The sequence below is a fragment of the Dreissena polymorpha genome, chromosome 10, assembly GCF_020536995.1.
Source record: "Dreissena polymorpha isolate Duluth1 chromosome 10, UMN_Dpol_1.0, whole genome shotgun sequence".
NCBI classification, from domain to species: Eukaryota; Metazoa; Mollusca; class Bivalvia; order Myida; family Dreissenidae; genus Dreissena; species Dreissena polymorpha.
The window spans coordinates 14,754,842-14,773,008 of record NC_068364.1 but is presented as its reverse complement, the minus strand read 5'-3'; the positions used below and the strand labels follow the sequence as shown (position 1 = coordinate 14,773,008).

The 18,167-nt window shown below is 36.4% G+C and overlaps 1 protein-coding gene across 1 annotated transcript in view; it reads left to right on the top strand.

The window, feature by feature from the left end:
* The first annotated feature begins 16,140 nt into the window (after positions 1–16,140).
* LOC127848884 (uncharacterized) overlaps positions 16,141–18,167 on the top strand; it is a 33,620-nt gene continuing 31,593 nt past the window's right edge. Inside the window, 1 exon segment of the mRNA XM_052381553.1 lies at positions 16,141–16,336. The gene's annotated coding sequence lies outside the window, so the exon portion shown is untranslated.

Below are 18,167 nucleotides of genomic sequence, written 5' to 3'. Positions count from 1 at the left end.
AAGTAACGTTTAATTGGTATATCCATCGCATGACATTCAACACTTGATCGAACATCACCAAAACCATGTAACCATGCTTATAACCTGTACAATCTTATGCGCAGAAGTAATGATTACATGTTTTGGAAGTTAAGTTATAACTATAAGAGTATGTATTCAAATTTAGGCCGGTCGGGCAATCAGAAATACGACAAATTTGTGTCTTCCTTATCCTGAATTGTGTAGCTAGATGGTCGTACTTTTGTGAATGCCACTGGCTGTATTTCTGATTTAAGTGTACATGTATTCCAAGTTAATCTGGAACGGGGAACCGGCGTGTTTGCGATGGATATACCAGTATATGCATGTTCTTAATGTGGGCTTAGTTAAGCTTCGTCTGATGTTAAAAATTGAACACTCATTTATAGATTAAAAATGTCAGTCAAAGCATGTTTTTGAGATTTTGATTTGTATCACCAAAAACATTAAATAGCATGTAACAAAAACTAGCTTCATTTTGTAAATGCTTAAACTATTGTTAGAATTAAAATCAAAATTGAAGGGTTATCATTAATTAATTGATATTTAAAACTAATTACTTAGGCAACAGTAGACCAACTTCATCTGAGAGGTTGCTTGTGAAGGTATAATCACATATTGGAGAGGGATATCCGTTCTTCATACGAACAGAAAGTAGACAATATCTTTGACCATGTCAAGGGTCTGTTCTCGTTTAAAACCATACTTACCATTAGTGTGTGCAACTTATTTAATCAAGGCGATCAGATGTTTGTATTAAACATTTAAAACTAATAAAACTCATATTGAATAGCGGGACATTCTTCGACTGGTCGTTTATATAAAAGCTATTACTAACGAAGAAAATAAAATAAACATATAGCTACAAATCAGAATGGTTCTTAGATCCGTGCAATAATTTCTTTGAATAACCACTCGCCCTTTTTAAAAATAAATTGTTGTTTTGTGGATGACCATCCACACATAAACATGTTTTTATCTCACAATAACCAGTACCGTATCCGAGTGGGGTACCGATATAGCGTTTCATCCGAGAGGGGCATCGATATGGTTATACACCGTAAAAAATGTGATGAACCATGATGTTGGGGGAAAATTACACACTATAATTATGAATATACATAACATTATACCATATGTTTTAAAGCACATGTTTAAATGCATTTTTAAATTTATATTATAACGTCCTGCTCAAATTTCTTCTTACGATCAAGAAAATGTTAACTTAATATTCGTTTACATGCAAGTTCTATTTGCAGTAATCTATACATTATTAAATACACAATGAAAACAAATTCTTTTGTAATGTTATGAATAAAATCCGTTAAATGAGTTTTTTTAATTTAATATCATATGTGGATCATATTTAAAGATTAAATTTTTTATCAAATACATTTTTTCTTCCTGCTGTTGTTTTTTTTTTTTTTTGGTTATAAATCTGCTTGATGAAATATTAATGGCGGATGAGTTGGAATTTGTACAAGGGTTTTAGTAACACTAAAGAATGCTGCCTGCTCATTATGTTCTTCTGATCGTTGGTGATTTAATCATATTGTTTGAAACCAAATATCTGCATGTAATTTCATTTCACGAGAATCACTTACGGTGACAAACATTGAAAACAATCCTAAAATATAATTACAAATGTCTTATTGAATGTGCTTCTTTCAAAACCGACGACATAATCCAAATATTATGAAGAGCTAATCAAACTGCTTTCAATAATAAGGAACAGTAAATATATGACACTATATTCTTTTTTTGCAAATTAATATGTTTATAACCAACTTAAATATCCTACTTTCTGGTCAATAAATGTATCTACAAACAAAACTGGTAAAAATGCAACACACGTTCTGATCAGCAATCCAAGTATTACAATAATATTTCAAATGAGAGTTTAGAGTCCGTATGAAATCTGAAAAAGGGAGTGAACTGCATTCTCGTATTTTACCAGACATTTGACGGATTTATCGCTGTATAACATTTATCATTGATTGTTTTGGAAAAGTTTGGCCATTTTGCGGGAAAATTTGGTAAGATTTTTGGGAAAAACTATTACTTTTTTGCCATTGGAAAAAAGCCGAATATCGTTGGTAATATTGAGCAAAACAAATCACCGCGTTGTAAATAATTTTGTCGCAATATATCGGCAATATTGAAAATTTTCCTAAACAAGGAGATTAAAAGTTTGCATTACAACTTTATAAGAAATTACCTAAACAGTAGTTTAAAGCATATGTCAGAATAGTATATGAGAACTACAGGTAAACCGATGGCACTATATTCCATTAAACACTTGGTAAACGGAATCAAATCAAGTGTGCAAAAATACATAGTTCACATATATTTATTGACTTTGAATGCAACTAAAGTCCCAATATTCAAAGAACCATCTTTTAAATGCTATATCAAGTAAACGTGTACACCTGCTTTAAACCAATACATTTTCTAAAACGTGACATTGTAAGTTCTGCTTGAAAAACAATATGCTAACTGCAACTTTCCACTAAAATGTGCGACATTTAAAGTACCATGAAACCAATTTAAACATACAAAAGAGCCTCCCGGCATTTAATAACAATGCATAACAGAATGTTGAATTAGATTCAGGTAAGTATTTGCGGACAAGGGCCCGAACAAGTTTTTAGCTATCATTTGAATAATCCTACTAGAAGCAGTTGAAATCATAACAAGAAATATCTTTAAAAAAGATTTACGGCGTTGATTGTGGTTGCAGTTAATGAAAGGTAAAGACTTCAATGAATGAGATCAAAGATAGCGAATGTCTTTTTCTGTGCAGTTCTTAGCTGCAGCAAACGCAGTACGGGATGATACGCATAGTTTTCGCGGCTTTTTTACATTATTACATATTGCTGGTCATAAACGTATAGATACAAAACAGAAAACCAAAAGAAGAATGGACGTGAAATTAAAACATATGAGTCAACCGGCCACACGCGAAGTAACCGTATATATTTTAAATATTTATACGCGCGTTCTTCGAACAAACCTGTTTTAGTGGTTTGTCTGGCGTTGCTATTTGATTCGATTTTTAACAGTATCGAGAATCATTGCGCTCATGCTTAATTCGTTAGTCAATTTGATGGCATAATTCTTGTTAAATTAATTAAAAATAATATTTATCATGGTATTGTTGTAAAACACATTAAAAATCTATTATTGACATACCATATGATATCGCTGGATATCTTCATTTAACATCTGTCTGGTCTAAAGAAAATTCCAGTTCACCTAGTTCACGCTATAGCGTCTTTATTATGTAACGATTATTTTCCTGGCCGCGAACTCCGATCAGCACATAGGGTAGAGACGCAGCGATGACCTGTATGTAAACTCTGACATTCACACACAGTGGCCGCAAGTTGACCCGATATACCTCGCGAGTTGCATTAAAGTGAGTCTTCGCTTCCACTGCTCTCTATACTTTAACTTAAACAAAACAAACAACATATTCTGAGGGGTAAAGGGAGCTTTATTCTACAAAACTAACAAACTCCTACTAATTAAGCGCGCGCAATGTTAAGTTAAATCATACGCATAAATACACAAATCAATAGTGCGCATACCATTCATGTAAAATACAAATACAGTGTATCATAATTTGATAATGCATAATCTTATGTAATAAACAATAACAATACATATCAAAGTTCAAAATGTCCAAACCCTAAAGTAGAATTATAGTAGTAGGAAAAAAAAATCAAGTTTGAACAGTGCTGAGAATATTCATACAAATGATTGCATATGCCTTACAGAATTAATTCGCGTTTGTAAATCTTCACTGATATATGATTGATAGCACGTGGATTTCCAATCTCCTAACAGTTTGATTGTATCAGCTGACATGCCACTCTTGTAACAGAAAGATGCCCCGCCTCTCCGAAACGAATGCGTCCCGATTTTTGCGGGGTCAGTTCCGCTTCGACTCAGACAATCCCTGACACGAGCAATAAAAACGTCATCGCGTAGAGGCTTGCAAGAACCTTGTTGATAATATACAAAAGCGGGGCCAGCAGTGTCTGCACATTTAGTCATCTTGAAATAGTGATAAATAGCCTGGGCTGGACACAAACGACTGTCTGCCATGCGTGTTAATGGCACCTCGAAGATCCGCGTTTGGTATGGATAACTTTGCTCCAGCGAATTGAAAGCAGTACACCCCAGGGAAGGAAACTAATGTCTTGCCGGCGTAAATTCTTCGAGGGGTTAAAAGTTATTGCGCTTTTGAGAAGAACGTTTGATTTACGTAACAATCCATAGAACATAGTCAGACAGGCAGCCCAAACACTTGCGTCCAAAGAGTGTGCTAAATTGAGTTGCGCGTAAATATTCCTAAGCATATCAGGGTCGATAGGCGTTTTTTGCACTACGCTGTCGCCCAGAAAACGTCTAATACCTCTTAACACACAGGTGAATTGAAAATTATTTGTTAGCGGATTTGGTAAATTCCATTCAGCGTGTAGCAATCTAATTATATTCATATATTGTTTCACTGAGCTATATTTCTTTGACTTTGCTAGATAAGCAGCGTAACGGCAAATAGTCTGTGACGTAGCTGGCACAGGGCAATAATTCATCTCAGAACAAAAGGACATGTATGCTTTACGATGTACGTTGTAGGCCTTCTTCGTATTGTCCGAATACGTATTGCTGATGTAGAAATTCACGTCTGAGTCAAGGCCCACTTCTCTGCTGCAGCCTGTAATTTAAAAAAAGGGCAACACAACTATGAATTGAAATATCCCAGCTGTGTCAAAGTGTGAAGGAGGCGTTGCCTAGCTCCATGTTCATGTAATCTACTTACACAATCACTTAAAGTATTATATTGGCCTGGATAGTAAACTGCCTGTAACCTAAAATTATAAATAACTGATAACCAGAAAATACGTCTTAGAGATTCCATGACAAAAGGGTGTTTGCAAGTCCCCTTATTGATAATAGCGCAAGCTGCCATATTGTCACAATGCACAAAAACCCTTTTATTTCTCCACAAGTGTGACCATCTATGTGCCGCTGGTTCAAGACTTAATACCTCCAGGTAGTTTATAGGTAAACTAGTCATAGCTTGTGGCCACGGTGTATACACAAAATCACCATGGAAAAATCCGCCACCTGCAACTTTACAAGCATCAATCGAGATTGACGTAGATTCTCTGTCATCCACAATCGGTATAATTCCATTGAAAGTTTGCATGAATGATAACCACCACTCAATATCTTGTCTCATGCCAAGCGTTATGCGAGTACGGTGCCAAGGTTTACCTAATTTATTACACCGATCTACCAGCCTTCTGAAATGCGTACGTCCACCGTGAATACATTGTGAAAGCCAGCTTAATTTCCCAATTACACTTTGAACTTGGCGCTTAGTAATCTTTTTACAATTAAGTGTTCTCTTTAACTCTGCTCGTATTTCAGATATTTTTTCGTCTGGCATGGAAAGGGTATAACGTACGGAATCTACTGTAACTCCAAGAAATATTAATCTTTGAACCGGACCTTCGACTTTGTTATAATTTATCTGGAATCCTAATTCCCGCAACAGACGGATAAGTTCATGTAAAGCAGTGTAACATTCGTCGTACGTTTGGGCGATGATCAAAAAATCGTCTAAATAACAAATTATCGTCTTGAAACCCTTTCTTGCCATAATTGCACGCACTGATTGTGTTATACGATTAAATATCTGGGGCGACATTGATGCACCAAATGGAAGACGTTTATCGATCATAAAGGTTTCGTGAGTGTCTCCAGAGAATTTCCACTTAAGCCCGGTTGCTTTGAAATTTGATTGATGCAATTTCACACTTCTGTAAGCATAAGTTAGGTCGACCTTTGCTAGGAAAGAGTTAGGTGTTATGTTATCCACGGCATCCTTTAAAGTTTGGTATTTGAAGTGTTCCGTTGTTGCGTAATCGTTTAGCGCTGAGCCGCTTGGTCTGCTGCAGTCATGAATTAGCCTGACCTGAGATGAGCCTTTCTTAGGTATCGCGCCGAGAGCTGAAATAATACACGGTCTTTTATCGACGACTTCGTAATGCCCATTTTCAATCTCTGTTAAAATTTGGGATTCACAACGCGCGCGCGCATCAGCATTTGTTGCCGATAGGTAATTATTTACTTCAACATTTTCGGATATTTTTTCCGGGTCGACGATGTTAAAACCATGCTTTATTCCGTTTAGAATGAACTCGCGGTCACAATAATCCACAGGTAAATTCCGCTCCCATGCTTCGAAGGTCAGGCTCGTAGATCGAGTTAATAGTTTTTTTGGCTGGTCGGCGGTTGTCCCGGCTTCTGGGTGACGGTACCGACACTTGGGTCCAAAGGGGCACGATCCCTTCGCTTTGAATATACGACAATCTTCTCGAGGTTGTCTCGAAGGGTAAGACGGCGTGTGTTGCGTGACGTTACGCGGTCGTTTTGGGAGTAGAATTTGCAGCTCCATATGTGGGAAAAACGTCACCCAACGAAACGCATGCTCAGCTTGGAGCTCCCGGTAGCTGAAGTCGAAGTTTAGGACGCTGTTCCATTCGTAGTTTTCTGTAAATTCAAAGATTTTTGTCGTGTACGCTAGATAGAACTCGACGTCGGTGCGTTTGATCTGACCGGTGCTTAGGAGATGATTTAGCAGTCGCATGTTGGCGGCCCCCCATTCTTCTATGTAGATTCCCAAGTAAGGGTGGTCCTCTGACGTTTTGAGGACGATTGTTTCCTCCCGGTCGCCACTTCCGCTTAGCACGTATTCTCTTCTTTTATTTTGGCGGCGACGTTTCGTCTTTTCAGTGAGAAATTGGGTTATATGTGTCGCCTTTTTGTTCACTGATTTTATAGTAAGTATAGTTCTCGGATCCATGAACGACATGTCACCGTGTGTTGAAATTTCTGTGTCTGGTGAGGCACTTAAAAGATTGTCAAATGCCTTACCTGCCACTTGTAGTATCTGGTCATTGGTCCTTGGTACTTCAGATGAGGCATTGTCCTGCTGTGTTTGAATATTCACCATGATAACTTTAATAGCGCCAAGTGTCAATCCAATTTGTTTGAGATCGCTCTCTGTTAAAAGTCTAATTACGTCCCAAGTCACAATATCTTCCTGCCGTAGTATCTGGGTAACTTTCCTAGAAAGTTGTAGCTTTGAACACCACGAATCGAAATTAAACGCGTCTTCGATTTCATTTTCAACTGCTATTTCTGTTTCTTTATTTGCCATTCTTTAACTGGTTATTATAAACACGTGTATTTTAATTTTTTTTTCATCACAAGCAAAATAACGCCAAGCAAATTCCGAGGAAGTTAACCGCGCGAATGACCAAGATGCCCGCTCCCTGTTACCTGCAAGTTTGTAGTGTTTAAACGATATTAAGAAACTTAATACCACATGTTAACATGTTGACAGGAATATGGAAGTTAGTAATAAATATGAGAAAATAGCCTTTAATTGCAAACGTTCTCGCGCTGAAAATCTTCTGAAAATAAAAGGTGGACGCACAAACTGTATTGATGTCGAGATTGAGTGTAAAACTGTTCTATCTATTAAGCCTTATCATTAGATAAAAAATTGTTTCATGCTGAACACGCAGTAAAACAGTGTTACAAAGACGCGGACATGTTTCCAATGTTCTGGTCGTATTCTCAAATCAGCCAATGCAGTCAATGAAGTGTATTCATCTGTACTTGGCCGCGGGAAGTTTTATTTGAATTCTATTGGACGCTAACAAAGGTCAGGCGAAGATGAAAAGCTGGCTTAATACAGCTTACGCCGAAAAAGAAGTTAACTGTATGTAACCTATCCCACCGCTTCCACCACAATGTGGCGCACAGCCGACTTTCTGAGGCCGCCACCGTTCGCTATGTTCGCGGCTTCACAGTTACGATGTGCCTTCCGTAGCCCTTATGTGATTGATTACTTCGAGTGTCCAATTCCTAGTTACAATACCAGAGGTAAATACTATAGTATTACGGAGAAAAGCAGGAACAAGGTTCGAGAACTGCAATAAATTCATTATAAGTCAATGCCAGAAAGTTTTAAACGTTTGTACTACTATAAATGACAATAATAAGTAAAAATGTAACACAATACGTATTAAGTTAAATCAAAAACACAAGTAATCCATCCGAATTTGAAAGCATATATTTAGACATAATTATATTTTTAAAAAATGCACAAACAATCATTTAATAGACATCTATTGCAAATAACATATATATCACGTAATAACAAGAAACACTACCGATAAAACTAAGATTTATTAAGAACATATTGTGCCCTTAATGGATTCATTAAAACTAATATTTTTCAAATGGTTACTATAGTAAATTATATTGTGGCGCTTTTCTTCTGTAGTGTTGGAGAGGGTACCACATATATATATCAATAGTGATTAAGAATGTAACAAAGTGTGTATAAGTTCAAATCAAAAACAAAAATAGGCCATTATAATTGCAAAAATATATTAAAACAAATTTAAATTACAATGCCCAAACAAAAATTTCATATACATGCATTGCCAATAAAATATACATTTCGTTAGTACAATAAAAACTACCGCTAGAAACTTAGATATATATTAGAAAATATTGTGTCTTTAATGGATTACTACGATAAACTATACTGTGAGGCTTTTCTTTTGTAGTGTTGGAGCCTGACTAATCTTCTCACAAAAGTCTCGTAATGGTATCCCTCCGAATGATTGTATTGATGTCTCATATACAAAAATGTTGAAGATAATTGCATAGATTGTAGATGTTAAAGGAACAGATATATAAATGAGTCAAACATTAAAACATACGTAAATAAGTCATAAAAATACATCTTTCTTTTAATTCATACTTCAGTCAAGACTGATTTCAACGTATCATTAATTATTTGCAAGAGACATATTAATATCCCATCGTTCAAGTTCAAACTATTAACAAGAACATAGGGGTTTAATCGTCCGAATAAAAGGAAAGTGAAACGAGCGTTATTTACATAAACTATTTAATACTGTACATAGTTCAGATTGAAAACTGTGATACTAAAGATCTCCTTAGCTCAGGCGCTAAAGATCCCCTTAACACATGTTCTTGTACTTTGCAACAAAAGTACAAAAGAGTTTTCCTGAAGTTAAATTCAACATTCTAACCACCAAGGACACCACCGAGTTCCAGTATGGAGTTACACACGTTGTCCCAGCTCGTCATCAGCTCGTATTCCCCATGGTCGTCTATCCGCCACAGTACCCTCACGTACGTATTAAACAAGTCTCTTATCGCGACTGGTGCCAGTGAAATATCGACTTCACCTTTCAGCATAAGTATAATTGGCTTCCCAACGCGGAATGCAACATCAAACTCCTGCAGACAGAAATCGCTGCTACAAAAATTGTCTGAAAGAACTACAACGATTGCCGCTGAAGCTTTGGTGCATCTTATGATTTCGTTCATGATACAGTGTCCAATCTTGAAATTCTTGTCACCAAACCCAACTAACTCTCTGTCGCTGTCAACTTTTATATGAAGATTTTTTTCCAAATTCGCATAGACGAAGTTTCGCATGAATTCCTCGTCTTTACTTGAGTACAAAATGAACGCCGCAAATTGAAGTTGACCGTTATCTAATCTTCTTATGGTTTGTTGACGTCTCCTATGCTGCCTATGGACATTTCGTTGGCGTCTAATTCGGATAAAAGCCACAACGACAATGGAACAAAAACACACAAATGCTAAAACTGAGAATATAATGTTGCGTCGAATGTAAATGTTTCTGTAACAAATATAGTGCAAATTTTCTTCCACCGTTTTAGAAATCGAATCGACGTCTTCCTTTGAATTCACACACGTTAAACTTGTATTTGAAAAGATACTTTCTTTGTGCTCAAGCAACCATTTAACAGTATTATAATGTTCACATTTTGAACACTGAATTGTACGTCCTCTAAAGTCCATTTGAGTATTAATTGACATGGAATTCAGTTTAGCTAAGCCAGTTGAATCTAATTCGAGAAGTAAATTGTCACTTAAATCCAAATATTCTAGGTCGGTCAATTCGTTCAAATTTAAAGAAAATTGCTTAAAAACATTGCCAGACAGGTAAAGGCGTTTTAAATGACGATTTCTTGTGAACACTCCGTCAAGTAATAAAGCAATTTTGTTTCGTGACAGATCCAAATTTTCTAGTCTTTCAAACGGAGCAAACAAGTGTTGAAATTGTTCGGGTTGAGAGGAGACCATATCGCCAAGACTGTTATCAGACAATAGAAATTGTTTTATAGAAGTTATCTTCCAGAAAGTCTTTGGATTTATAAATTGCAATCCGTTATCCGATAAATCGAGTAAGTCTATTATTGTAGGGCACGTCAAGTCGAATTCTATATCGAGAACCGAAATGAAGTTACGTCGGAGGTATACATTTTTTAGATAAATAGTTGATCCTAATAAACATCCCACTTCAACAGGTGAAGAGGCTACTAATTTTCTGCTTCGTGTGTTTCCACACATGTTATCAAGGTATAAAGCATCCAGGCTGACGGTTGTGTAATTTTCGTTAAAGATTTTAGTTTGTATACCTGCCTCTTCCTTCACGCACCAAAAATATGCAGGGCGGTTTTTATCAGCATTCATACGGCTAAAGTCCAATATTTTTAAAGACGGAGTTTTGCAGTCCATATTATCGTTACTGTTTGCTAATTCTAAAACAGATATTCCAGACATATTTACGAATTCCAAATATCTTGCAAAGCAACTTAATTGACCAAGATCATATTCTTTAATAAGCATGTCCGATAAATCTAATACACGCACTGGTCTAGAATAGAGAAGCTTTGCAAATGCGTCTCTTAGCATAAAATTATCATCAATGTTCCTGTTCGATCCCGTCCTATGCAGAATCAGCTCCTGAAGGCTTGGAAGTGTTGCGTCTGATTCAAACGCAGACATAAAGTTGGAATAGCCCAAACTGAGACAGTTGCTCAGATCAAGGACCCGCAGGTTAACCAATCCACGAAAGGAGCCTGGATACAACGTCACGATCAGAACGCCCACGAAGCGGAGCTCTTCTAAATTACCAAACCTTTCAAACGTGTTGGAGTCTATGTCGACAGCATTTTCGTGGTGCCAGTTACCTACCAGACTAAGAACAGTAACATTTGACCACACATTGTTGCAAAATAAATCCTTCGTTAAGTTTAAACTGCAACTTATGTGCATTTCAACTCTTTCCTTTGTTGGATATTGAATGTCAATACAAGGATTTTTATCACATTCTGAATAATTCAAACTATTTGCAAAACAACCAGTCAAGTGAAACAATAATAGTATCACGAACATTGTAATATGTTTTATTTTGTAAACTTCTGTTTAAATTCTTAACACACATCCATTGATTTGAAAATAGGATATTGTGGAGTAGAGTATTTATAGCTTAACTGAATTAATACATATCCCTTTACAAGTATAAAACGCACTAGTGCATTGCAAACAGGAAGTTTGAAAAAGAATCATTATATCGGCAACGTTAGGGAGTTTAAGACGAAATCATTTTCGTGTTTTCAATTACCTACAAGATATTAACGCAAAATAAATTCTTCGTATAATGCTGTCAGTAGAGTATGTGTATATCAACTCTTTCCTTTGAGAGAGTTAAATATGTTATATCAATACCATGATTATTTTCACATTCTGAATAATTCCAAACTTCAAACTATTTCAAAATATCCATTCAGGTTGTATACACGCAGTTATATAACGAAACCTACAATTTGTTTATTTTTCATATGCATAAGCTATATATTTATGTTTCTGTTAACATTCTTATAATATCCAGTGAATTGTAAACACGCTGTTATGGAGTTTAAGCTTAGATTAACATGCATAACCGTTCACAATTTTTCAACACATCATTGCATTTCAAACAGGAAGTTTAAAAAAAATATGGACGTGTTTTACTGTCTAAATTCACAAAGGTAATTTGATATAGGTATTTGGACGAACGAATGTGTTTATTGGGCAGAGATGCGTGATCTCCATAGAACTAGTAGAGTAAGTTTAATGTGATACAAATATACTTTATACCGGAAGAAGCCCCTTAAGATACGTTAACACATCACCACTTTCGTATGTAAAAACATCACCACTTTCGTATGTAAACATATCACCACTTTCGTATATATTTTCTCATCCATATGTACTTCATTACAAAACATAATATCTAAAACATTATAAAATAAGCACACATGGCCATTCATAATAGAATTATAGGAGACAGTACATCATATAGGCAATGTAAATACAATGCTAATTTCACTTGATATCTAATTATCTATCAACATTAAAGACATTTACTAAATATTTGACGTGATGCAAGATTAATACATATCTACAAGATAAAACATTTAAAAACAGAATTCATGTTCATAAAATGCATCAGATATCTACAATAAAACACTAGATAAGCATAAAAAGGTAAAATCAGTTAGTTTAACAGTAGTTCATAAAATGCATCAGATATCTACAATAAAACACTAGATACGTAAAAACGGTAAAATCAGTTAGTTTCACAATATATATGTTCTTTGCGTTTTTCTAATATCAGAAAGCAGGTTTTTGCAGCTAATTTAACTATATTATTATCTGACAAGATAATTCTTAACTTATCATCAAAATCAAAATTTTCAAAGCCTTGAAACTGAGATTGTAATTTAGTCATGAATTCTCGTCTATCCCCGTTATATAAACCCTTATGTAAACACATCACCACATTCGTTAGTTCGACACAGCTTGAAATGTCTCCACTAAAATATTTAAATACAGACTACCTCGGTGAGATTATATAATAAATGCGTGGTTGTAGTTAAACTAGCCGTTGTTTATTCATTAGATTTGATCAGAAACAGAGTAAAATACTCACATTTAAATAGATATGTACTAGTTCTTTTTAAAATAATTGATAATGATTGCAACAATATTTCATTACAAAGTGACCTTCTTTAGGGTATTGAAGCAATCTTGATAGTCTTCAAAACAAAAAGAGGAATATAATCAAAGGTAATTTCTACAATTGAGGTATTTATTTAGTTGATCTTCCTAGAATAAGCAATGCTAAGAATGTCCGTAAACGTTAACGTTCTTAATTATTGTCGCCATACTGAAATACCGCTTATCTGTAATATATGAGTCGTGAAGTCTCTATTAAACGATTCTCATGGATGTCATTGTCAGCGTGGATGCAGGGCTAGTATTTACAAAGCTGTAAAAAAAAAATCTAAAAATAATATATGTTTGCGATTGTAATAATATGTTTTGCTATGTTTGTTGTTGTTGTTGTAAGGCCTCTGGTAGTGTCTGATGCTGTCGCACAGAATGAATGAATCCTCACAATCACAAAATTATATACGTACGCGATAAAAACATGCCTTTGTACATTATATCAGGTAGCCAGATGTTAAAAAAGTGTCCATCACGATAAAATGTAAAATAAGTCCGCTTCACCGACTTAAAGGATAATGCGGAACGACGGATTGGCACAATAAAATAGATATATACAGAGTTTATCGTCTAGTGTGCCTCCGTAAAGTACGGTATATTGTATAAGACAATCTTTGCTTAAAAGCATAGTAGTAGCTAACGCATATAGGGTAAAAGTTAAAAGCAAATATATTAAAATATAAAATCGCGAGTAGCGACAGATATGCGTTAGCATTACCCTTAAGGTGATATCATGACCCCTTTGCTAGCTCACGGCACCGAAGAAGACGGATAATCAAGATGTACTCTCTGAACAGCAACTCCATGGAATCTACCTCCTTCTCTGGGGGAAGGTGTCCTTTGTTGACACTAGGATGTGTGCTTTCAGGGATCAGCTGTGTGAAGCTTTCTGCGTTGTTCACTAGCTCCAGCGGTTCTTCTCGTGCGTGTAGGCTCAAGCACTCAAGGAGACGGGCTCTGTATTTGTCTCTCACGGCATTAGACGTGGGGCACTTAGCTATAAAGTGCACTCTGCATTCAGGTTCTGTGTTGCAAAGTGTGCAAATTGAATTTACAGCGTATTGATTGAAAACTGCTCTGTTAGCTTGTACGGTGTAGGTTCCTGTCAACAGCTTTGCTTTGGTTTCTGCTCTTAGGATGTCAATTCTGTTTGGCCTCACGCAGGTATACAGGTGGTGGGTTTTCCCGACAGAGAGGGCATCTGTAGTGATATACCATAAGATAGGTTTTTCTTGGATTTCTTCCTGCCAGGTCGCAATGGTATGCTGGTCCACCGCACTGTTTAGTTTGGCTTTCCACATCTCTTTGCTAGGCGGGCTCTCGAATAGTTGGTACGCTGTCGGTAGATTATAGGAATGAAGCAGTCTGTGGATACTGGAGAAGAAACTATGATCTGTTGGAAATTTCATGGCCAGCTGTCTCTCGACCACCTTGTATTCAACTGTCCCTGGTGTCTGGATTATACTGTAGTACAACTTAAGTGTGTTTTGTGTAATTGAACTCGAATAGGCAAAATACCTAATAGAGACAGGGCAGCAACGTTAGAAGTCCTGTCTGCTAGATGTTGCACTTGTTTTAAGGTTTTCAACTGGAATGCTTCTAAGGCTTTGAGATCGGCTTGACTGTAGGGTAGGACCTCCAGGGCGTATAACATTCTATGTACTACGAAGGCGGACCATAGACGAGATTTTACAGATTGTTTCAGTCCGTTCTTTTCATTGAAGCCTGCCCCCATGAGCGAGTAGGCTGTGCCCCTTCCTAGCTCTATTTTATATTTCGTATTCACTTTGCACTTGGTATTTCGGTATACTCCAAGATGAGTAGTGGACGTATCTAGTGGGATGCGAGTACCTTCAAGTATAAAGTCAGGACTTGGGTCGGTGCTTTTCGGGTTAACCCTGATGCAGCTGCTTTGTGATGGGTTGATGTCATACCTGTGTCTTCGACTGAACTCTTCAACTGTTTTGCGCATGAGATTCATCTCCCAGTCCGAGTGGGACAGTAACGCCAGGTCGTCCGCACCAGTAGTATGTGGTAGTCAATTAGACCAATGCTAGCTCCCTTAAATCTCTCTTCTAAGTTAAGGAGTAGAGGGTTATTGAATCTCTTGTAGTGTTCTGTGAAGAGGACACCCCCTGGCGCACCCCTTGACATACGTTCAATTGCCCGGACAATAGGCCCTGCCACTTCACACATGAACTTATGTTTGAGTAGATTTTGCAAAGAAGTAGCCATTAAGCTGGATCGATAAGATAAGATAAGATAAGATAAGCTTTATTTAAAGTCGGCAAGACAGCAACATATACAAAACATAAGCTCATGTGAGCTTTTGAACCGACTATTGTACAACAAGGGTATATAATAAAACAAGTGTAAACCAGCTACAATGTTAAGAGGGTAAGTTACATGATAGGTACACAATTGTAAAGGAGGCATAGTATTAAGTAAGAAGGCATTATAGCGCATCTAAAAAGTAAAACATCAAGCAGTTTAATTAAAAAAAAAACATGAAAAATGCCTATCCGCTTATATATAAATATGGATTCCATCTAAAATCAGGTTGCGCAATAGGATATTATGGTAAACAATGGCAAAGGCTTTCCGTGTGTCCAGTGTTATAAGGTTCATCTGGTTTTTCCTGGATTTAGCTTCGAGTTGGCATTCCGACACTAGGAACGCTGATTTGATGGAGGAAGTGCCGCGCGTGAATCCCGATTGTAGGCGAGACTGTGTCTTCATGAAAACTGGCCTGTGTCTAGCGTTAAGGATATGTTACACAGCCTTGAGCAAAATGGACGTTACGGTAATCCCTCTGTAGTTATCAGGGTTTTGCAGACTCCCTCTTTTTTGTGTACCGGAATGATTACACCTTTCTTCAGACTATCTGGGATCTGATTATGCTTAAAAATTGTGTTGATTATCTTCGCCAGCACAGGGTAGATCGCTGCTCCACCATACTTGAGATGTTCGGCGGTTAGGCCCATGTAGTCGGCTGCCTTGTTGTTGTTCAGTTTTGCCACGGCACACTCTACTTCTGGGACATCGGTGACAGAAATATGTTAAAATGTAAACTTTATTTTTATAGTGTTTTCTAACCTAAACAGAATGGTTCCGGTTGTAGTAGTTGGATATATTTGGATTTTTTCCTCATATTAAGGAAGAATAAAAATAAACAGACGATGTCACAAAAATAGAATTGTGTAATAAAGCATATATCTATTTGGTAATTAAGTTATTTATATCGATGACATTTATTGTTTCTTAAATTAAGTGTGCAACTGAAAAGGTTTTTTATTCTGAGAGTTTTGGAGATTTCTTCAAATAAAAAGTGAGTACTAATTTTGACATTCTGCCTTTTTTGGACATCAATTTGCAATACTAACTTGGGTTGTTGCACAGGGGCCAGTCAAAAAAAAGTTTATGTAAGAAAAAGGAAAAGGGCACCAACGCAATCCAACTACAGGGCATGAATTTCAAGGCAATTCAAGGCAACTACTGGAATTCATGTCCAGTAGTTGGATTGCGTTGGTGCCCTTTTCCTTTTTCTTACATATACTTTTTTTTTTTGACTGGCCCCTGTGGGTTGTTGCAGTTCTATTTTCTGTTCAAATCACCAAAGTAATGTTTAAATTTCGAACAATAATGTCATGTTGGAGCATTAATTTAGTTTATTTCTAATTTAAAAATATGAAGGTTTTGGATGTTCATGTTTTTGCAATAAATTAAGAGTAGTTGCAATAATTTAACTCCCAGCTATTGACCCTCCGGGTCGCTGTGAGTTGCCACTGCTTACGGCATTTTCCATGTCAAGTCCCCAGCCAAGAATCCGGGCGGCAGTTCAATCTGAAATATTAGCCACATAAACTATTTTCTGGCATAAATAAACACAAATAGATCGTAAATATATCCATAATGCGCAAATTAAAACAAACTTACTTGATATGTAATGGCGGCATAATATTGATATTAATCCAAAGTTTCAAACACGTCAACGGTTCTTTTAATTCTAAATGTATATGTTTTTGCAATGGACAAAGCCGAGTATTCCGAGTTATTCCGAATTTGAAAATACACTATAGACCAAGACTCCGGAATCCTTGGCGAGATAAATCTCGTGTCTAATCTACCAATCATTAGATACGGACTATCTCCGGAACATCCGTAAGATAGATCAAATTGTCAATTCAAACGGGTTTTGTATAAAGTTTTTGTTTTTAGTATTTCTACACAATTCACTCGCAAATTGATATTGGTAATAACAGGTATTGTGTTTGTAACGATGTATTAGGTTGATTAAACTCGATTTTATAGACATACGTGAGACGTGATTTTTTGACATTAAAAAATGGGTTGCAAGGAAGAACTCAGAGCTGTACGTATGTACTTATAAAAGCTCAGAGCATTCAAGAAAAACTATAAATTAGGGATGCAAGAGCTGGTTAACAGGTTAACCTACCGAAAAGACCAGTTAACCGGTTACATTTTTCGGGAAAAGGTTAACCTGAAAAAATAATTATGTCCCCCACTATAGTAGTGGGGGACATATTGTTTTTGCCCTGTCTGTTGGTTGGTCTGTTGGTTGGTTGGTTGGTTGGTTTGCGCCAACTTTAACATTTGCAATAACTTTTGCAATATTGAAGATAGCAACTTGATATTTGGCATGCATATGTATCTCATGGAGCTGCACATTTTGAGTGGTGAAAGGTCAAGGTCATCCTTCAAGGTCAAATATATGGGTCAAAATTGCTCATGTAATGTCACTTCTGCAATATTGAAGCTAGCAATTTTATATTTGAAATGCATGTGTATCTCATGGAGCTGCACATTTTGAGCGGTGAAGGGTCAAGATCAAGGTCATCCTTGAAGGTCAAACGTCATATAGAAGGACATTGTGTTTCTCAAACACATCTTGTTTTAGCATGATTTTTTCTTGGAATAATTTTTTTTTTTCATAATACAGTTCGTACGATTTTACGTTTTGCGCGCAACATACTGCTTATTTGCGCTGGCAACTAGTAAGAACAACATGCCGCACCATCAATGGTATTAAATAACGTGTCAACAAACAAGGCAGTATAAAGCAATAAATCAGTACCTTGGCTTTGTGGTAACAAACAGGGCATATGTTTTGATAATTGGCACTTGTTTAACTCGCGAAA